Source organism: Monodelphis domestica, chromosome 7, assembly GCF_027887165.1.
Source record: "Monodelphis domestica isolate mMonDom1 chromosome 7, mMonDom1.pri, whole genome shotgun sequence".
Classification (NCBI taxonomy): Eukaryota; Metazoa; Chordata; class Mammalia; order Didelphimorphia; family Didelphidae; genus Monodelphis; species Monodelphis domestica.
In genome coordinates this window covers 178,266,236-178,290,333 of record NC_077233.1, presented here as the reverse complement: position 1 = coordinate 178,290,333, position 24,098 = coordinate 178,266,236, and positions in this window count along the sequence as shown.

Genomic DNA, 24,098 nt, shown 5'->3' with positions numbered 1-24,098 from the left:
CTAAGGTAGAGACAATGTAAATAAAGAGAACAGATTCGAAAGATTCTCTGGAGGTAGAATCAGTTATATAATCCTACACTTGTAATATCTGAAAATCATGTAAAATCATTCTATAGGCAGAAATACTGTGAACATAGCAATACCCATAGTAATGAATAATCAATACTTTGTCATAAGAGTTGACTATATGAATTTTTGGTGATCAAGGACCCATTACTCTAAAAATAACACATTTTCACATGTGCTTCAAATGTTCCCTAAAGGGCGATGGAAGCCACCACTGTTCTGGTAGTAACTGTGGAGTACATTTGCAGAAATGGTACACGCAATCTGATTGGGTGCTGTCTAGCTCTGATCAATGTAAATACCCCAATTATGTCAGTTATTTATTTATTTTCTTATTATTTTCCACTTATCACTATTTTCCTTTTCTCCCCCTTGCAAGGTAACACTAGGGTATGTCATTCAAGAGTTCTTGATTCCTATGGGAAAATAGGATTTTAAAACTAGAAAGGACTTTAAGGCTATACAGTTTGGGTTTTTTTCCTACTTTTTGAAATTTATTTTTATCATTTTTAAATGTTTAAACTTTTTCCATTGTTACATGATTTTTCCTGTTTCCATCCCTTCTTCCACTCCTCCCAAAGATGACAAGTCATTTCACTGAGTTATACATATCACTCAAATCCTATTTCCATATTATTCATTTTTGTAATAATCTTTTAAAATCAAAAGTCCAAATAATATACCCATAAAAACAAATGATAAATTATATGTTTTCTTCTGCATTTCTGCTCCCAGAGTTCTTTCTCTAGATGTGGATGGAATTTTTTCTCACAAGTCCCTTAGAGTTGTCCTGGATAATTGCATTGCTTTTTTTTAAGTTTATTTAATTAATTAATTAATAATATTTTTTAATGGTTACATGATTCTTGTTCTATCCCTTCCCTCTTTCCACCCCGCTGCCATAGCCAATGAGCAATTCCACTGGGTTTTATATGTGTCATTGATCAAGACCTATTTCCATATTTTTAGTTTTTGCACTAGGGAGATCCTTTAGTCTGCATCCCTAATCTTATCCCCATTGAACCATGTGATCAAGCAGTTGCTTTTCGTCTGTGTTTCTACTCCCTCAGTTCTTTCTCTGGATGTGCATAGCATTCTTTCTTATAAGTCTCTCAGAACTGGCCTGGATCATTGCATTGCTGCTAGTAGAAAAGTCCATTACAAAATGTTTTCCTGGTTCTGCTTCTTTCACTCTGCAACATTTCGTAGAGGTTGTTCCATTTCACATGTAATTCCTCCAGTTCATTATTCCTTTTAGCACAATACTATTCCATCACCAACAGATAGCACATTTTGTTCAGCCATTCCCCCAATAAAATGTATCTCCTCATTTTCCAATTTTTTGCCACCACAAAGAGTGAGGCTATAAATATTTTTGTACAAGTCTTTTTCCTTATCATCTCTTTGGGGTATAAACCCAGCAGTGATATGGCTGGATTAATTTTTTTTATTTGATTTACCTAGATATGATAGAGGAAGGTTCAGGTTTCCCACTAGTATAGTTTTTTTTTAATTTTATTTAATTGATTAATTAGGAACATTTTTCTATGGTTGCATGATTCATGTTCTTTCTCTCCCTTCCTCCCCCCCCCCATAGCCAATGAACAATTCCACTGGGTTTTACAGGTATCATTGATCAAGACCTAATTTCCATATTATTGATATTTGCACTATGTTGATCGTTTAGAGTCTACATCCCCAATCCATATCCCCATTGACTCATGTAATCAAGCAATTGTTTTTATTCTCCATTTCTACCCCCACAGTTCTTTCTCTGGATAGCATCCCTTCTCAAAAATGCCTCAAAATTGTCCTGGATCATTGCATTGTTGCTAGTAGAGAAGTCCACTACATTTGATCGTGCCATAATGTATCCATCTCTGTGTACAAGGTTTATCTGATTCTGTTCCTTTTACTCATCAATTCCAGGTGGCCATTCTAGTTCACATGGAATTCCCCCAGTTCATTATTTATTTCAGCACAATAGTATACCATCACCAACAGATACCACAATTTGCTCAGCCATTCCCCAATCGAAGGGCATCCACTCATTTTCCATTTTTTTCCACCACAAAGAGTGTGGCCATAAATAGTTTTATACAAGTTTTTTTCCTTGTTATTAGTATACTTCTACTATATATTTCCTCCTTCACCTCTAATAGTTTCTCCTTTAAAAATTTGAATCCTACACTACTCGTTGCATACATGCTGAGTACTAATATTTCCTCATTGTCTATACTGCCTTTTATCAGAATGTAATTATCTTCCCTATCTCTTTTAATCAGATCTATTTTTACTTTGGTTTTGTCAGATATCACGATTGAGACTGCTGTCCTCTTTTTCTCAGTTCATACCTAATAGATTTTGCTCCAGCCTCTTACCGTTACTCTGTGTGTGTCTACCTGCTGCATGTGTGTTTCTTATAGAACACATATGGTAAGATTTTGGTTTCTAATTCACTCTACTTTCTTCCATTTTATGAGTGAGTTCATCTTATTCATATTCAGTTATGATTACCACCTGTATATTCCCCATCATTTTGATTTCCTTTCCTAGTCTTGTCCTTGCTTGTTTCATTATTTTCTTCTATACCATTGTTTTACTTTTTATCAGACCCCATATTCCCCACCCTTATTTTACTTCCATTTTCCACCCTCCCTTCTTATTTCCCTCTTATTTTTTCTTTAGGATCTATTAAATTTCCTCCCTCCTCTCGTTTCCTCCCTTTTTGTACTCTGTGCCCCATTCCCCTCCTTGGTTTTTATCTCTTAGGGTAAGACAGTATTCTTTACCCCCAATGGATGTAGATGCTCTTTACTGTCACTATAGATTCCATTGAGAGTAAGCACTTTCTTCCTCTCTTTCTTATAATAGTATTCTTCCCTTCCTCCTCCCATGCACCTCTTTATGTGATATAATTTATCCTTTTTTTCTTCTTCTCTTAAGTTTATCTTGGTGCCATTTTCTATTTGCCCCCTCCCCATTTTCACATATCATCTTAAGCCACTTAGGACACCAACCTTTACCTATGAATAATTCTTCTAACTACTATGATAGTGAAAATAGTTTTTAAGAGTTAGACATATCATTTTTCCATATAGGAATATAAATAATTTGACCTTACTAAAGCCCTTAAAATTTTCTCCCCTCTTTCTTGTTTACCTTTTCCTGTTTCTCTTGAGTTTTGTATTTGGACATCAAATTTTCCATTTAGTTCTGGTGTTTTCTTTACAAATAAATTGAAAATCTTCTATTTTGTTAAATGTCAATACTTTCCCCTGAGTAGATGCTCCTTGGCTATAGACCCAATTCTCTTGCCTTTCTAAATATCATATTCCAAGTCTTGTGGTCCTTTAGTGTGGGGGCTGACAGGTCTTGTGCTCCTTGATATCTGAATTGTCTCTTTCTGGATTCTTACAATATTTTCTTCTTTACTTGTAAGCTCTTGAATTTGGCAATTACATTCCTGAGGGCTGTTTTTTTCAGGATTTAATGTAGAGGTTCATCTATGGACTCTTTCATTGTATATTTTTCCCTCTTGTTCAAGAATATCAAGGCAGTTTTCTTGGATAATATCTTGTAATCTGATGTCAAGGCCTCTATTTTTTCCAGGTTTTCTGGTAGACCAATGATTCTCAAATTGTCTCCCCAAAATTTGTTCTCCAAGTCCATCATCTTCTCAATGAATTATTTAATTTTCCTTCTATTTTGTAATTCTTTTCACTTTGCTTTATTAATTCTTGCTGTCTGGTGAGATCATTAGCTTCTACTTGCCCAATTCTAGTCTTTAAATACTGTTTTTCAGCTATAATCTTTTGATTTTCCTTTTTAGTTTGGTCTAATCTACTTTTCATTACTTCTAACAGTTCAGTTCTGGTCTCCAATTTGCTTATTGTTTCATGTGATTTCTTTGCCTATTTTTCCAAATGGGAGATTCTTTCTTTTAAACTATTAATTTCCTTTTGAATTACTTGAATTTCTTTCTCTGACTTTTCTTCTCATTGTTTCTCTATCTTTCTTATTTGGTTCTTGAACTCCAATTTGAGTTTCTTGAGAGCTTTTGACCAATCTCCATGTTTTTTGGAAAGTTTGGATGTGTCTGCTTGTTTGTTGCCTCTGTAGTCAGCTGTTTTTCACCATAGGAGTTATCCACGGTCAGAGGTTTTCCTTATTTTTTTGTTGTATATTGTAGTTCTTGAGTGTTTGTGGCCTTTGCTGTGTTAGTTTTTTCTTCCCTTCCCAGCCAGAAGTCTGAGTAAGGAGAGTGCTCAGCTCTCTGTGTATTGAGCTACAGAGTAGTTTTTGCCCTGAGTCTTTTTCGAGTCTTTGTGGCCTCTGCTGTGGGCAGCCTGTCTCTGTGCTGTCTCTGCTCCTGCACTCCACACTCTTCAACCTCGGGTTCCAAGTCTCACCACCAAGGCTTTGTACTGTCCTCTAGGTTAAGACTGTGGTGCCCTCAGCCAGTCCCCAAAAGTTTAGAGATTGTCTCTGGCCTAGCAGGTATAATTTTACCCTCTTATAGTGTGGAAATGCCCAAACCCTGCCTACCTTCAAGGCTGTGCCCCTTTCCTCATCTGATTTTGATTTTTTTCCTTTTGAGACACTTTGTTGTGATCAGTAGAAGGAAGAATCATGAAGTTCCTTCTATACTGCAGTCAACTTAGTCCAGAAGTCTGAGTATGATTGTTTTAGAGATAAGGAAACAGACCAAGAAAGGAGAAATGACTTGCCTAGAGTCACATGGTTAATTAATAATAAAGCCAATATTACAATTAAAATTTCATTGTTTCTCCTCAGTTGAGGATTTTCCCCCTATACTAAGCTGCTCTCTCTCTCTCTGCCTAGACAATTTAGTATTTTGGAATGTCTTTATAAATGACATTGGGAGCAGCTAGGTGGTACAGTGAATAAAGTACTGGACCTGAAGAGAGAAAAATTCATTTTCCTGAGTTCAAATCTGACCTCACACATTTACTAGCTTAGCAAGTCACTTAACCCTGTTTGCCTCCGTTCCTCATATGTAAAAAGACCTAGAGAAGGAAAAGGCAAATCACCCTGTATCTTTGCCAAGAAAGATCCCAAATGGGGTCACAAAGAATTGGACACAACTGAAATAAATAAACAATGAAAACAACAAAAATGTAACGGCATGGACATCCCCAAGGCTAGGAATAGCTTAATTAAAAAAAATTTTTTTTATCTATAACTATGGAGTCAAATTCTAGTCATATGCCAATCCATTTAATCATTACACTTATTCCATTACATCTCTTCTACATCTTATAATTCCCCAGTTGTTTATATGTTCCCTTCTCTACTGGAATGTAAGCTTCTTGAGGGAAGGACTTTTTTTATTTAGCTTAGTACTTGGCACATAGAAAGCACTTAAATTCTTTTTGATTGATATGATTCTGGGCAAGTGACTTCACCTAAAATCAATTTTCTTCTTTAAAAAAATGGAGATAATAATGCCTGCCTAAGATCAAATTAGAATATATTTGTACATAAAACCTTAATATGAAGCCCTATAAGGGGCAGCTGGGTAGCTCAGTGGATTGAGAGCCAGGTCTAGAGACCAGAGGTCCTAGGGTCAAATCTGGCCTCAGACACTTCCCAGCTGTGTGACCCTGGGCAAGTCACTTAACCCCTATTGCCTAGCCCTTACCACTCTTCTGCCTTGGAACCAATACATAGTATTGATTCCAAGATGGAAGGTCAGGTTTAAAAAAAAAAAAACCATGAAGCCCTATATAGAGAGTAAATAATATTGCGAGCTGCTTGTTCATATGGTGATACTGTATTCGAGCATTAGCCAATAGCACTTATATTAATGTAAGCATATTTCTTTTTTTTTAAATATATTTTATTTGATCATTTCCAAGCATTATTCGTTAAAGACATAGATCATTTTCTTTTCCTCCCACCCACCCCCCATAGCCGACGCGTAAGTCCACTGGGCATTAGATGTTTTCTTGATTTGAACCCATTGCTTTGTTGATAGTATTTGCATTAGAGTGTTCATTTAGAGTCTATCCTCTGTCATGTCCCCTCAACCTCTGTATTCAGGCAGTTGCTTTTCCTCGGTGTTTCCACTCCCATAGTTTATCCTTTGCTTATGAATGGTGTTTTTTTCTCCTGGATCCCTGCAAGTTGTTCAGGGACATTACACCACTACTAATGGAGAAGTCCATTACGTTCGATTATACCACAGTGTATTAGTCTCTGTGTACAATGTTCTCCTGGTTCTGCTCCTCTCGCTCTGCATCACTTCCTGGAGGTTGTTCCAGACTCCATGGAATTCCTCCACTTTATTATTCCTTTTAGCACAATAGTATTCCATCACCAACATATACCACAGTTTGTTCAGCCATTCCCCAATTGATGGGCATCCCCTTGTTTTCCAGTTTTTGGCCACCACAAAAAGCGCAGCTATGAATATTTTTGTACAAGTCTTTGTGTCCAAAGTCCAAAGAAATACTTCTTCAATGTAAGCATATTTCAAAGAGGTCCATGTATTTAATCCTGTTTTTCCTAAGGAAAAATATAAAAGGATCAAGTGCCTAACAAATGGTGCAATAGTTTAAACAGGAAACTTAGAATTGAAAAGCTCACTCACTGTTGGATTGACTCTTTTTATATCTCCCTTCCTCTTTTTCCCTACTCCCTCCTCCAGTTCAATATCCTTGCAGAATATGCAGTTAAAATGGATCCAACAGAATTTCCTTAGAGACGATGTATTCTAAATGGAAACTCCCCAGCACCATGGACCAGGCAAATGGTATTGGAAATGGGCACTATTCAAATATCTCCATCAGCAGCTATTCCCTTGAATGCTCAATTCTCGATTCCATTAGTGTGCTTCAAAATTCAAAAATATTCTGGCATGGAATATTTCGGTCTGCTTTCCTCTGTGGAGCCTTGTCCAGGGGGCTATTAGCAAGTTCTGGAAAGTTGCCAATAGAACAAGAAGGCCAGGAGATGCTATATTTTAGGAATGGAGGGGAGAACAGGCAGCAGAGTATGTTAGGGAATTAACTTAAGCAAAGTTTAAAAGAAATTCGCAAAGTTTAAATTACCCCAACAACAGAACTCCTGTGAGAGTCCTTGTGACCAGCAGAGTCAAAACCAAATCAGCAGAAAAGAGAGCATATGTTTCCTTGTGAAGAAGAAATCTCAGTCCTATCATAAGGGCAAAGAGGGGAGGAGGAAGTGGGGATCAGACTTTTAAGAATCTAGTCTCTGCAACAGTCTCCAGTGAACTTGAAAGGCAATGGTGAGAATTTGAAAGCCAAGTAATAAAAACACCTAAAAAGAAACTATTTGGCTTAAGTTATCTACATATACATGTTCACTACTCCATTTAGAATGTAAGCTCATTGAGAATAGGGAAAATGTCTTACCTTAAGGTCCCTAGTCTAACACCATGTCTTGCTGGAAGGTGTCTGAGAAACATTTGCCATAAGTGGTTGAGTGGACCTTTTAATAAGCATGTTGTAGGTAGGTACTCTATGAAAAATTGGAGTTGACCTGACCTCTTCAGTGAAGATTGCAGGGAAGAGATTTCTGTCTCCCAGACTCTCCTTGCAGAAATATCACCTGAGAGGTACAGTACTCATTAGCAGACAGAAGCTCAATTACATCCCTGCCATCTGGTTGTCGGCTGTGTGAGTTAAAAGAAGTGGCATATAAGTAAGTTGCTTCCATGTGGGGTTTGAATCACTTGGCTTTCAGATGTTGATGTCTGGTTCTTAATGAGAAGCATGCCTTTGAATGATCAGTGCTAGTATGGCTGTGTCCCAAGATGTCTTAACACTGGCCTCTAGTCTATAGGCGGCTAGCTACCCTCCTAGAAGATCTTCTGGAATAGACTATATCCATCAATCTTCCTGGAATCTAGTGCATCACAGTAAGCTCTGGCTTGTCGGTATAGTTGAATAGTCTGTGGTCCTAATGAAGACTATTTAGATAGCAGGTTTGCTATCCCCAAATGACCAATTACATTGACCTTATTTTACAGAAATATTTTAGTTATGCTTTCTTAAAACTAATCTAGCTTATTAATAGAAGACTATTTGGCATAGAATTCTTTGGTTGAAATAACCTTTAAAACAATGCAGAATGCATTTTTACATCATCTTCCTTCAGTTTCAAAGAAACTCTGGCAGAGTGCCAAAAAAGGGTGGAGTAGACTCAAGTCAAGTCAAGCCAACAAACATTATTAAATGCCTACTGTGTGTCAGTCAGTACTCTAAGCACTAGGCATAAGACCAGAAGAGTCTCTTCCCTCAGGAAGTTTACAATCTGCAACCTGATGGAGGAGAGACAACACACAAAAAAATATGTAAAAACAAGACTATATATCTATATCTATCTATCTATCATCCATTTATCTCTTGTCTATCATCTATCTATATATCTCTATCATCTACCTATCATCTATCTACCTACCTATCTGTACATAACACACATTTGTATATGCATATTTGTGCATTTATATATACATAGTGTGTGCATTGTAAATAGGTATATAAACATGTATATATATATGTTTGTATATATATATATATATATACATATATAATAACTTAGAAAGGCACTGTCATGTGTCAGAAAAAGGGGTCAGAAAAAACTTGCAGAAAGTAGAACTCTAACAATAACTCGGTTTTTAGATCTAAACATATAGTTTAGCTCTTTTTCCTTTAAATGTGAGATCCTTGCACAATGACCAAGTGGGCATATTATTGGAAGAATTAAATCACTGTCATTGTCAGCACTGCCATAAAATAGCATTTGTGTAGTGCCTATTATGGGAAGGCATTTGACTAGTTTACAAATATTATCTCATTTTTATCCTCACAGAAACCCTAGGAAATAGGTATTATTATTATCCTCCTTTTACAAATGAGGCAAGTGAGGCAAAGGATTGCCAAAGATCATGCAAGCTCAAAAGTGAAACTATATTCAAATTCAGCTTCCTGACTCTAGGCCCAGTGCAATATTCACTGTACTGCCTAGCTCCCCATTTTAGTCTTGTCATTCTCATTATAAATAAAATGAGAAGACATAATCAACAATACATGTAAAACCCAGTGGAATTGTGCATCAGCTACAGGGGGTGAGGTGGAGGGGAGGGAAAGAATATGAATCATGTAACAATGGGAAAATATTCTAAATTAATTAATTAAATAAATTTTTCAATTAAAAAATGAGAAGACAAAAGGAAGTTACAGTTAAATGGAAAGATGGTGGTCACAGTTCCTTCTTTGTCAGAGAAATAAAGGAGTTAGTGAAATTGGTTTGTTCGTGTATTCAAAGGCAACAAACCACCTCATCTCATGGGACAAGAACCATGAAGAGCACAATGCAACCTTTGTCACAAGTGCCATTGATCTTAGTGAGAATCAACTTTATACTGACTTTCAAAACTAACTCCATGGTTAAATGAAGGCAGGAAGGGTAATACCATTAATATTGCCTCCATATGCACTCAGTCATAACTCTTCTATATCTTATTCTTAAACTGTTCTTCCAGCAAATACAGCTCATCATTTTGTCCTATTCAGTTCCAGTCCTGTCACGGACTGCCTACCCATGACCATTAGGATCAGGGAAAGTTAGAGTTAGTTATCTTATCTTTTCTTGAGTCCTTTATGGCCCTAGAAATCTAGGCAAGTCATTGTTTTGTATATCCTAAAGTAGAAGGGAGACAAGTTGGAAAAAGAAGTAGAGATGGAAGGTGGCTCAGAGAGGGGGCATGCAGTACCAGGTCTGAGGAAGAATAATACACTAGGGCTTTTGTTACTGGGAGGAAAGGGTAGAAAACAGCATCTAATCACCATGGAGAGATGAGCTGTCTCTGCCATTTGATCCTACTCCTTTTCTCTCAGAGAATCATAAAACTTTTCCTTTGCAATAGTGTTCTCTGAAGAGCAGGAGGAGGATAAAAATGTGCAAGGTGATGTACTGACAATGAGAAATGGGAAGGGGAGACTAAACATAGAGTGAAGGTAGAATTTGATTCAGATGACTTTCTCTCTCTCTCACTTCTTGTATCTCTTCTTCCTCCTCCCTCTTTTTTTCCTTTCCTTACTTGTTTCCTCCCTCCCTCAAGGAAAGTACCAAATAACTTTTTGCCCTACCTTAAATAATAACCTGATCTTCTAAAAGATGGTTTAAAAAACAAGGGAAAACTCTTCTGTATATTATGATCACCAATAGAGATAATATTGTTGCTTAAAAGGAAAGGATAGGACACATTCTAGGGAATTAACCACATCTCTTAGAATTCATGATGGGGAAGTAGAGGAAAGGCAGAAATATATTCCGGTCTGAAAAGAATATATTTCAAAGAAAATAGGTAGGAATGCTCATGCTAAAATTTTGTGGCAGAACACAAGCTAGCAGAGTAAGAAACTCTAAAAGTTAAATTCTAAAGACATAAAGGAAAGAAATTCTAGTGAAGAAAAAAAAATAGGAGTTGTCTGACAAGACAACTGTGTATGCACAGTTGTCTGACAAGACAACTGACAGAGAACTGTGTATGCACAAAAAGCTATCTAATCAATTTAGATTCTTTAAAGATCTATGTAGAAAGTAGAAGCAAGGTCAGGTTAACAGAAGATGAATACAAAAGCGTGGCATTGTCCTGTCAGCATAGTGTCAGGATTGCTAAAGCTCAGAATGAGCAAGGGCTAGGGAAGAAAGCTAAGTTGGGAAAAAGAGAAGAATCAAAGGAGAGATAGGACCTTTGGTCAGGGTGGATGGGATGATGGTAACTGACAACAGAGAGAAGGCAGAACCATTTCACTTGTGTTTCTGTGGTCTCTGATGAGAAGTGCATCCTCAAGGACAGAACAAAAAGGAAAGTGGTAATGCACATGATAAATATAAAGATAGATAAAAAGAAAGAACTTAATTTATTTGATAAATTCTAGTCACCTGACCCAGAAAAATTACAGCCTTGAATATTAAATTAACTGAGATGAAACTGCTAAGATACCTTCAGCAACATTTGAAAAATTGAGGGAAATATCAAAAGTTACTGTACTAAAAAAAAAAAAAAAGTCTGAATCCTCTATGTCAGTGTCCTTGACTTGTATCCTGATAAAATTCTGGAACATATGCTGAAAAAGATGGTGAGGAATCATCTAGAAAAAGAAATGGTATTCATTAAGAGCCGTTTGGGGGCTTAGGGGGAACATCAGGGTAACACAGTGGATTAAGAGCCAGGCCTAAGGAAGGGAGCTCCTAGGTTCAAATCTGACCTCAGACACTTTCTAGCTGTGTAATCCTGGGCAAGTCCCCATAGCCTAAGCCTTACCACTCTTCTCTTTTGGATCTAATACATATTATTGATTCTAAGGTGGAAGGTAAGGGCTTAAAAAAAAAAAGAGCCCATAGGACTTGAGAAAAATAAAGTTTGTGCCATACTAACCTTACTCCATTTTTTGAAAAGGGTACAACAGTTAGTAGATTAGAAGCATGCTGGAAATTTTTATTTCCTTGATTTTCTCAAAGCATTTTACAAAGAATCTCATATTATTTTTGTGAGGAAAAGTGGAAAAATTTGAACTAAGTAATAAGACAATTATAACCACATCTCACTTAATGCTCAGACTTCAAGATGATTCAAGTCAACTTGGAAGGAAGTCTGCAATAGAGGATTCCAGAGATTTGTTCTATTTAACACTTCTTTTCAGTGACTTGGATAAAGGAAGCCATGTACCAATTAATATATAATAAAAATGTATCCCATGAAATGATCACAATATTCAAATTCCCATTGCATATTTGCATTGGGTTGTAACCAATTACCTTATAATCTATAATTATAATTTCAAATATCAAAATTCAAAAAATATATAGTATAAATGATTTATTATTCACACTAATTGGGACTTAGCTATATATGACACATGTATCAAAAACAGATGACACAAAGAGGCGATGAACAGATTATACAATGGATATGAGGATCCTGAATCCAAAAATAGTTTGACAAATACAAACATTAGTTAAATCCAGTAATATGAAATTTAATAGGGAGAAATGTAAAGACTTATGCTTGGGCACAAAAATTCAACTTCAGAATTACAAAGTGGAAGAGAAAGTGAAATATATAGTAATTTCTCTGAAAATGATCTGGCGATGATAACAGACTATAAGTTCATGATTCATTATGAGTCAATAGCATGAGATGAGAGCCAAATAACCTGATATAATTTTAGTTTGCATTAGGAGAGGCAAAGGCTACAGAAATAAGAAGATGATAGTTATAGGACATTCTGCTATGCAAATCACCTCTGAATTATTTTTTTTTTCAGTTCTGAACAATTCTATAAAGAAAGGGCATTGATAAACTTTAGAGAATCCAGAAGAGAGCAATCAGATTGATGGAAACTGTGGAGTCCATACTACATGAGGATAAATTAAAGAAATTGGTGGAGGGAAAAAGAAAAAGAAATTGTGGGCTTTCACAATAAGGGATATAATCATCATTTTTAAATATTTGTAAATCTATCATGTTAAATACTGGACTTCTGTTTAGGACAATGGAGAGAACTAGAAGTTATTGTTAGAAAATGCAAAGGGGCAAATTAGGCTTGAGATCAGGAAAAAAAATTCCTAAAAATTAGATCTCTTCCAAACTATAATAGTCTGCTTTGAGAAATGGTGGATTGATCCTCACTGGAAGTCTTTAGGCAGAGGCTTGATGTTCACTTGTTGAAAATACTGTGACAAGAATTCTAATTCAAGATTAGTTTGAACTATATGGTAACTGATGTAATCTATTCTGAAGTTCTGTGATTCTTTGATTCATTGTCATCACCATCATCATAAGAATAACAATTTACATTTACATAGAACTTTAAAGTCTACAGTAATTTTACATGCACATTATATTTTTTTCAGTGCCAACATATTTTGTGACACAGGTCATACAGCCATTAGTATCCCTTATTCAACAATGAGGAAATTTAAAAAGAATAAATTACTAACAATGCTAGTGAATGGCTATTAACAAATAATATCCTGAAACATTAGATTTTAACCAATATAAAAAAATTGGTTATAAGGAACCATTTCCAAATGAGTAGTTTATAATCAGATGGCCCATCTGTTAGAGCTGATAAGGAAAAAAAGAATTAGTATGACAGAGTAAAATGAGCAAGTGTTTCTGGAGTCAGAGGATTTAGGATTAAATTCTACCTCTGATGCTTACTACTTAAGTAATCTTGGGCAAGTCACTTAGCCTCCTTGGGGTTAATTTTTCTCATATGTAAGTAAAATTAGACAGTAGGGCTAGTTGCCATCTGAGGTGCCTTCCATCTCTAAATCAAAGGATCTATAATCCTATGAATAAAAATCAATACACAATATGATGCCCAACCTGACCTATATTAATAACTAGTTGATGAAACAAAGAAAGTGGATATAATAACAGATATTAGCATATATTCTTGCCTTATTGTAAGAAAGCTTAAGTGACATGAATAAATTTCCACTATAAAGAAACAAAAAAGACCTAGAATCTGATTCAGATATTAAACAGTTGATTTCTCTGTCACCAGACAAATATGTCAGACAAAAGCAACAAACATTTAAAGTACAACCTTAATTATAAGGTAATATGGAGGAGAATTATAGAAAATTAAAAGAAATATAGATTCATGAGATAGAAGCATTAAAGAAAAAAATAAAGAAAATTTTGTAAAACATCAATTTTCACCAAAGCATAATAAACTTTAAAGACAACAATTAGATGAAAAATGTCTGTAAAGATATTTTATAATATGACTATGAATGACATTGGACCCTATCATAAATATTAATATAAGTTACGAACACAGAGAAAAAGAAACAAAAAAGCATTTTTGGAATAGATTTCTTATACATATAAGAGTATAGATGCTGTATATTTCAAATTCTTGAGGGCATTTTGGGATCAATTTTCATGTCATCTTAAGAAGTGGAGGAAAGTCTTAGGCCTCGTTTATATAAAAAATGTTTAAGTGGATATCATTAACTGTTCAAATTAACTACTTTCCCATCTTCATAAGAATTCTACGACAATAATCTCTGCAGTTATAAAAACTATCCTTTATGAAGATATGAGAAAGAACTGGAAAGATTTCAAGAATTTTATTATATAGTAGATCACATTTTTACAAAGAATTGGCTGAAAGTTATGGAGAATAAAAGATATTGTATCATTGTTTGATGGTTTAAAAAAAGATATAAGGAAGTAAATTGTTACCTTAAAACATTCTTCCAATAAGATGTCTTCAACACATTCTGTAATCACATAAAATCTCTTTAAACATATAAGACAAAACTTTGTTCAATGATCCATTTGTTGGTAGAATCACTATTAATATTCTAGAGCCCACTGTGTCATTTGACCAGAAGGATGGGAGACAAGACATTTTTTCTGATCCTTACAACCTTACAAATCTCTCCAAAATAGAAATTATTCAGTAGAAATAAAATAATTCCAGGCAACCCCATAGTTTAGGACACAAGGGACCCTAATGAAGTAAGAATTCAGTGAACTCACAACAGAGAAGGCTAATCCCTAACCCCAATGAGTTCCCTAAAGCATCCTTTTCAATACTATCTATAACATTCAGACAAGCTACACAAGCTGACCCATGAATTTGCAATAGAATTCAACTCTCACATACCACTGCGTCAAGAAAACCAAAAAGTAGAAGTTTCTTCTTTTTGGAATAGCAATTTGGCAGCACTCTTAGCTATAATAGAACTCAGCCAAAGAAATAAAGAACAGAAGGAAGAGAAACCATACACTAATGTTTGGCATTCTACTAAACCTGAGAGGAAAGGCCCAGGACATACCTGGAACCAGTTCTAGCTCTACAGAATACTTTTAGGGAAGAGACTGAGGCTAATAAAATCTGAATACCCACTGTGAAAGAAATTTGATACTGCTGTGAGGTTAAGCCCAAAAGGAAGCTATATCCAACAGGGAAAGAGTCAGAAAGTGAGCAACAGGAGACTATAAAGAGAAAAGAATGAAATTACCAAAGATCTCAGGAAGAAAATTCATTTAAATGTTTTGAACATAAATAGATAAATTTGAATTCAGTGATGTCTGAAAAAGAAACAGAAGTTAAAACAATTATAGATGTAAGTACACATAAATCAAATGACAATCTGGAAGAAAAAAAGAAAAAAGTAGTAAAGATTTTTAAATTTTATTTTCATAAAAAGCAAAGCACATTGATCTCAAAGACATCATGAATAAAAACAACTTATGAACTTAAGCATAAATTTCCCAAAACTTAATAAGTCAAAAAACCAAATACACCATAACACAAGAAACACACTAAAAACTATCTATATATAATACAAGATTTACTGATATACAAATATAAGAAAACTGCTGAGAAATTATGAATGTTGAAAGTGATAATAGAAAGAATTCAGAAAGGGTGGCTAGGAATCTCAGTGTATTGAGAGCCAGACTTAGAGATGGGAAGTCAAATATGGCCTGCCTAAGACACTTCCTATCTATGTGACTTTGGGCAATTCACTTAATCTCCATTGCCTAACCCTCACCAATCTTCTGCATCACAACCAATGTACAGTATTGATTCTAAGATGGTAGAGAAGGAAAAAAAATTTAAAGAAAAAAATAGCAAATAGAGAAGCTCAAGATTGCATTCAATATACTGGATCAGAGTCTACAAACTCCAAGACTCATACTGATTAAATTGAACAATCCAAATAACAAACAACAAATTTTGTAAGGAATCAAGAGAACTATCTTTAAATAAAATGGAAATTTAAATTATACAAGAATGTAAGAAGGCAGAAACAGTAAACATATCTCTTCCAAAACACATCACAACATAAAAAAAAAAGTAATCATGTCAGGGAGCATAAATAAAAGGCAAAAACTTAAATGAAAAATTAATAAAATCCTAAATAATAAATGTCTGAAAGAACAAATCATAGAAGAAAACTAATAATTATATGAAAATAAATTATGATAATGAAACAGCATAAGAAAACTTCTGAAATGCAGCTAAAATAGTGCTCAAGAGAAAAATAACTGTTTAATAAACATATATATAAATAGACAAAGAAAAGACTAATGAATTATTATTGCATTTTTAAAACTTATCAAGTCAAAGAGCAAACATAAAATAAGTGCAGAAGATGAGAAATTATCATTAGGAAAAGGATAGGAAAACTAGAAACCTGAAAATCCTATAATGTTAATATATAAAACTAAAAGGTAATACTTTGAAAAAGAATGAAATTTAACTAATTTAATTTGGTTTATTAACAAAATTGAAAAACCTTAGGTCAATCTGATTATTTTTAACCTTAAAAAGAGAGCTAAAATGTTATTTAAAAATAGGTAATGAGCAAAATGAAATAATAATTTCAGAAAAAAATAGAGAATTATCAGAATTTCCTATGCACCATTATATACTAACAAAACTGAGCATTCATTAGAAGTAGAGGATACTTTCAAAAATATAAATACATAAAATATCAGAAAACTAAATAGAGATCTTAAATAACATAATCCCAGGCAAAGAATTTGAATTTGCTATAAATTGATAATAAAGGAAAAAACACTAATCCTGATAGATTCTTCAGAAGAATACTATCAAATTTTTAAGAAACAATTAGCACCAATTAGTACAAATACTACACAAAATATTCTCAGAAATTGAGAAAACATCCCATCACTTTTTATTACTATATAAATATAATCCCAGTAGCTAAATCAAGGAAAGAAAAAGAATGCAACTCTAGACCAAAATCATTCACTGATATAAACTTAAAATTTTTAAATAATATCTTTACAAATTCTATAACAATTTACCCAGTAATAATTCATCATAACCAAGGTAGATTTATAACAGAGATATACAGAGAATTCAACATTGGGAAAATTATTGTCATAATTAGTCATATTTAAGATGACTATCCAAGATCATATAATTATATCAATAGATAACAAAATATTTCCAGTAGATAAGTGGCCAAAGGATATGAGCAAACAGTTTAAAAAAAATTTTAACAACTATATGAAATAATGCTCCAGATAACTAATGATGACAGAACAGTCCTAAGAGTTTTACCTTCTATCCTATAAATTGGCAAAGAGTATAAAAGAAGGGAATCATCAATGATGGAGAAAGTCAATGTGGGAAGATATATTAGTGCATTGGTGGAGTTATGAATCATTATAAGCATTTTTGAACGTAATTTGGAATTAAGTAAATAAGGTGACTAAAATATCTATACCCTTTGATCCAAAGATTCTATTACTAGACAACACTCCCCAAAAGTGAAAAAATAGATGAAAAATGCTATTTTTAAATAGTTGGATGGATATCTTATAGAGCTGGTTCTGTTAGGATATCTATTTTAGAGAGACACTGAGCATGAAGAATGATATGGTCCCAGAAATGAACAGGTGAAAGAAGGAGTAGGATTGACTTTGGGAAATTGCTCAGATGGGTAGTATGACTTAAGTGATAGAATACTCCAATCATCAAAGAATTAAAGCTGAAGTCACCTAAAAGTCAATAGAAAAAAATGCATGACAAGCATGAGTATGCTGCAATACATTATCAGCCCAAGAACTGGGCAAGAGTAGCAATGTAAAATATTTTATCAGAGAGGAGTATGGGCAGAAAAGAAGGTAGGTTAGTAATATGGTAGAAAAGCATAATAAATAGACAGTCTATCTTCTGAGTTCTATTAGTATCCAAGGAATATCTAGAGAATATGAGGAAAGCTACCATCTTAAAGAGGATTTATATCAGGATATAGTCAAGAGCAGTATGAGAAGAGAGAACAAGGATAGATAAAAAAATTGTATCACTACATCATCAATCAAAATATTTGCGTATAGACATTGAATGTTGCTAATATTATCCAGTGTAGATAACTTCAGGAATTCATATTATGGGTCACAGAGGGAACCAATCAATATAGTGGATAGATTATAACACTAAAAGCCCAGTCTTATTTCACTTTTGGAGGAGTAATGAGATGTGATAAATACATTGAACATCCATGTCATATCATTGGTAATTCAAAGTTCCATCACTGCTAGATAACTGAAAGTCTATACTCTACAGTTGGTGATTCAATAGATAGATAGATGATAGATAGATAGATAGATAGATAGATAGATAGATAGATAGATAGATAGATAGATAGATGAGACAGAGATAGATAATGTATTCCTTTTGAGTGCTACTTATTTCAATGAAGGACAATGAGGTTCTACAGTTGACAGAGCACTGGCCTTGGAAAAAGGAAGACTCATCTTCTTAAGTTCAAATCCTGTGTCAGACACTCACTAGATGTATGGCTCTGGACAAGTCACTTAACCTTGTTAACAGTTTCCTTATCTTTAAATGAGCTGGAAAAGGAAATGGCAAACTACTACAGTATCTTTGCTAAGAAAACCCCAAATGTGGTGACAAAGACTCAGACAAGACTGAAAAACAACTGAGCAAAAACAACAGATTTCAAAGAAAAATGATCTCACACCACAGTCACTGCCTCAAGCCTACCTGGTTCAACCTTATAAGAAAAGTAGAGGAAGAGCAGAGCACCAAAGATCCATGTGGTGAGGTTCACAGAGAGAAGCACATTCAGAATCTAACTGTGACTGCCAGGTCTGCTTTCTCTGACATGCTTACTGAGATCTCTAAGGTCTCAATAATTTACCAGTCACTGTGTTCAGACAGTTTACTTGGAAAAGTGAGTTCTGAGCCAAGTATTTTGGCAGGTCTTAAAATATTTCCCTCTGTGCAACAGAAATCACATCTCCATCATCTGCACCTGGGAGTGAAGCAAGGCATAAAAGGGGAGAGAAATGAGGAACAAATGCAGTGACTGCTTTATAATTCACCTTTGTCACAGCGTGATCCTGCCTCTGTCCTTCTACTTAATGCAACAGTCCTTCAATAAATGAAGTTTCACCTATACAGATGTGTCTATTTTAACTTGGACAAATACAGGGCACATAGAGGTTTCAATTTAGCAGGCATTTACCTCCACTATGTCAGGAGGTAGGCCATCATGTAATCATTGGTGCTGAGGACCTAAGATGTTATGTGAGCTCATTACTAAAATATAAATTCCTTGAAGGCACAGATCATGTTTTTTTTTTCTTTCTTTGTATTCACTGAGTTTAGCACAGTGCCTTAGCACAGTAGTACTGCATCAAAGGGGCAGTTAGATGGCTCAGTACATAGAGAGCAAAGCCAGGAGACAGGAAGTCCTGGGTTCAAACCTGGCCAAAAATACTTCCTAGGTGTGTGATTCTGGGAAAATCATTTAACTCTAATTGTCTAACCCTTACCACCCTTAGAATTGATTTTAAGACAAAAAGAAGGAAAATGTCTGAAAAAACAGTACTGCAGCAAACATAGAAACACTTTGGTCCAATGACTACAGAGAGCACTACACATAGGTTCACTTGACCTCATCTTGAAGACTTCCTGTGGAGGGGATATCACCATTTCATGTAATATCCCAATCCATTCTTAGTAGCTCTATCAAGCTATATTATAATACATGGGTAATTTTGTTAGGTTGGTTGGTAGGACCAACATTATTATTCCTATTTAAGCTCTCAATAAATCAATAAACCAATATGCATTTATTAAGTATCAATGATGTGCCAGACATTTCTAAGCACTAAGGATACACTAGAAACGATGAAGCATCTCTTACCTTCAAAGACCTTATATCCCATCAGTGGAAAGAATATATATATATGTATATATATATATATATATATATATATATATATACACACATGTTTATATACATAAAATAACATATACACATTTGTATATAAATATACTCAAAGTAAAGGCAATGGAATTTCATGGGGCTAATGAGAGTAAGAGGGAGGTAAAGTAGGGAATTAGGAAAAGCTTTGTGAAGATCTGACCCTGACACTAAGTTTTGAAGAACATTAAACTGTTAGGTCTTAGTAGAGAGAGTGTTGAACCTAGAATCAGGAAGATGTGAGTCCAGATCCCACTTTGAGCTACTTACTATGTGACCCTATATTTTCAGTGTCTATTGTACAAGGTTATTGTGAGAGTCAAATGAATTTATGCATATAAAGCACTTCGCATACTTTAAAGAACTATATAAAGGATTGCTATTATTAGTGTGGGATTCTCAGAGAAGGAGGTGAGAAGGGATGCATTTTAAGCATGGGGAGCCAACCTATGCAAAAGCACGAAACTGAAAAATGGAATATCTCAACTAAAATATCATATGGGATATGTAAGGGTTAAATTAGGAGTTTTGACAAACTAAGAGAACAGCTTTCAATAATTTAAGTTTTAATTAGAATATAGTAGTGTTGTAAATTAATATTTTCCCTTTAAGACAGGGAAAAGAAAACTTCTAACAGCTTTTAACAATTAACAATTTTGTTTAATTAAAATAGAGATAGTAAAAGAATATAGTAAAAGGAATATAGGAAAGTAGAGAAATATAGGAAAGAGGTAGAGAAAGAAAATTTCTTAATTTCTATATTAATTATCCTATAATTACTACCCAAAACTGCCTATATCTACCCATAACTACCTATAACTACCATTAATAACAATCACCCCACAAAGTTCCAACCCAATCCAGTTCAATTAAAACCAATCCAATCAGTGTTTAATCTAAACCCAATTAGGTTTGTCAACAAAGACCAGCCACCTTCTAAAAAAGTTCAAGAAAGAAAAAACAAAACCTAATAGCCCAAACCAAAAGCCAAAAAACCCTCTAAAGGCTAAAGCCAAAAGCCCTCTCAGTAAGGTCAGGCCCGCCTTTATATTCTAGAAACTAAATGCCAACCACCAACCCTATAAACACCCAGCAACCAACTTCCCTGCAACGGCCAGCCCTAACTGTCAGCAACTGACAGTCTTTTATACCCCTTTCCTACTTCCCTTCCTAGCTCTATGATTCCTCCTTCCTGTATTTATGTTTTCTATTTCTTGTCACTCTGGGATGTCCTCCAAGTCCCCTGTTAAATTAAAAAAGGAATAAAGGATTCCTTTTTACAGATAGTTGAGCTGGACCGTTGAGTACATGCAGGTGTGTGATATTTAGTAATTCCTAAAAGATGGGTTAAGAATGTAAAGGTTTTTAATGTTTTAATTTTAAAAATTTGGGCATTTAAAACCAAATCTAGACATTTGCATTTGATTCTAGAGGCAATGACAAGCCACTGAAATTTTCTGAGCAGGTGAGTGGTCATTTTTGTGCTTTAAGGATATCAGCTTGGTAACTTTGAGAAAGATGTAGTAGAGAGAGGAGAGATCTAAGCCAGAAAGGTCAAACAGGAAGCTTTTGCAACAGCCCAGCAAGTAGTATCACAGGCTTGAGTTAAAGAGATTTCTGAATGGAGAGAAATGAAAGAAAAGAGCAACATGGATGAGGCTCTTGGGAATGAAGAGACTTGCCCAAAGTCATTCAGTTTGTAGCCAAGTCTGGATGATAACACAAATGCCACTATATCATCTTTACAATGCATCACTGGAGTAAGAAGTTGGAGAAAAATATATCTGGTTGACACTTCTGGCATTTACTGACTATGGAAAGAAGTTTGACAGTGTCAAGACAGATGCTCCCTTAAAGTTACTGGAAAAGGAAGGGTTTTGAAAGGATTAACATCAATACCCAAGTCCATTTGTACCAGCTGAATGGATCATTCGGGCTCTGGCAACTGACCAAAGGCAGGCTCAAGAGGAGCATAAAAAGTGGTAATATCATCACAACCAACTTCTTTACAACCTCACTTTGTGGGGATGTTGGACTCAACTCAGAGAAGTATATCTGAGCCATTACAAGGAGTTTTAATAATTCAAGGTTTAAAGATGGCACTTCGAAATCCTGAAGGAAATATAGGATGAGTTCTAAGGAGGAAAATGGGAAAACATGCATGTTTTTTGACATTGAATTTGGGGAAGACAGAGCATTGGTCATGACTAATCAGTATGCCAAGGCAAAGAGATTTTTATTGATGATATACACTGGGAATAATGAATGTCTTTATAATCCTGGGAAGAAAAGAAAGAGGCATATACTGCAGAGGAAGTCTGTGAGAGAAAATGACAAATTTAAAGTGCATGGAAAATAAAGAATAGGATACACACTCCAGACACTAAGCCACCTTCTTGAAAGGATGAGTAAGAGACTGCAATTACTAACTCTACATTCAAATATACCAATTTGAGAGGCGAGACATTGTATAAGAAGCCTTAAAAGTGATGTGAATGATTTTGATTAGGTATGGGATGGTTGGGAGAGGGATTTGGGAGGAGGCACAGAATCATTAGCATCTCCAAACAGATATTTTCTTAGAGATAGGATATAAAATTCTGTGATCAATTCTCTCTCTCCCACTAGCATGAAAGAATTGGTATTTCAGGCCATTTATATTCCTGGCTTTTTTTTTTTCATCTGAGCACATGACAAGAAAGTAGGTCTTTGGTTGACATCTAAATTCTCCTCCTAGAACCACCAAGTTGGCATTTCATTTTAAATGATTTCTGCTGACTACAAAAAAAATTGGGGTGGGGGGTGACATACTTGATACAGATGATAAATCAGCAGGAATGGACTGAACCTTCTGAAGGACCCAGCGGTGATACATTTCAAATGGTCAAAAACTCCATTCCCTGATTGCTGACAAAGTCAAAACATGATGTGCTAAAGGCTTCTCTTTCACTGAACCAGGTCATTCAAAATTTAATGATAGTCTATCTCAGAGCTGATTGAATTTGGCCTTAGGGGGGTGATTTCCAAGGCCTACTGGTTCCACAATCTGCCTCAGGCCTCTTCTCCAAGTTTTCCCAATTCTTCTATCCCAGACCTCAGAGATACTTATAAGGTTGGAGTTCCCAACCTCAGTTATATTTTGATGCTCATACTTGAAAGAAAAGAACCCAGGGAAGGGAATTTTATAGAAGGCAGTCTAGTAAAGCAGAAAGTATTCTATAGAATCATGAGGAGACCTGGGTTCTTGTATTTACTTTGCCTGAATGCAAAAGGTAGTGGATAGAGGGCTAGTCCTAGATTCAGGAAGGTGAGTTCAAATACCACCTCATATATTTACTAGCCATTTGATCCATTAAATATCCAGTGGCCTTAGTTTCCTCAGATATAAAATGGGGATAATAATGGCATCTACCTCACAGGGCTGTTGAGAAGATCAAATGAAATAAAAATTTTAATGAACACTTAGCCTGCCTGCCACATATTTGGCACTATATAAATAATTATTCCCTTTCTCCCCAATCCTGGGTGAATCAAGAATTTGTTGTCAGTTTTAGCAAGTCTTTTGACATCTTTAAAACAATTTTCTTACCTGAAAATTGGAGTCTCCAAGGTCCCTTCCAACTCTGACATTTTGTAAATCTATTGTTTCCTATTGTTCATCCTTCATTTTTTGAAGAGAATGAATGATATAACTGGGTGATGCCTTGATTTATATGTGAATTGCACTTAAGTGAGGCACAGTTACACAAAGTCATCAGCCTCACTTTCTCTTCCAGAGTCATCCAAGTCCAGTGGCAAGACAAAGGCTAAGATGTCTGACAATGGTCCGGGGCACAGTGGATGACTCTGGAATCTTTGATGTCAGAATCTATAAGGAGACTGGGAAGGAAAAGTTCAAACAATAAGATATTTCCTGAGAAGGACAGATTTGGATACAGTGGTACTGCACTACCATGAAGCATCTACCCTAGAGGTAGGTGAGAAAAGATGTCAGCAGAACAAGAAAGACAAAGGCCATCTACTTCCCAATCTTGCCAATAACAGGCCTGCCATGAAAACATGGAAGTTTGGATCGACTGTTTGAAATACATTCCCCAATCATTTTAGATGTTTCAGGCTGAGGTTACAATAACCAGCTTCCCCTCCTGTCTGCCTAAAACCCCACCTTTTGAAGTTATCAAATGTTTGAAAGTCCTGAAATTCTAACAGAAGACAGAGGAAACATGGTGCAGTAG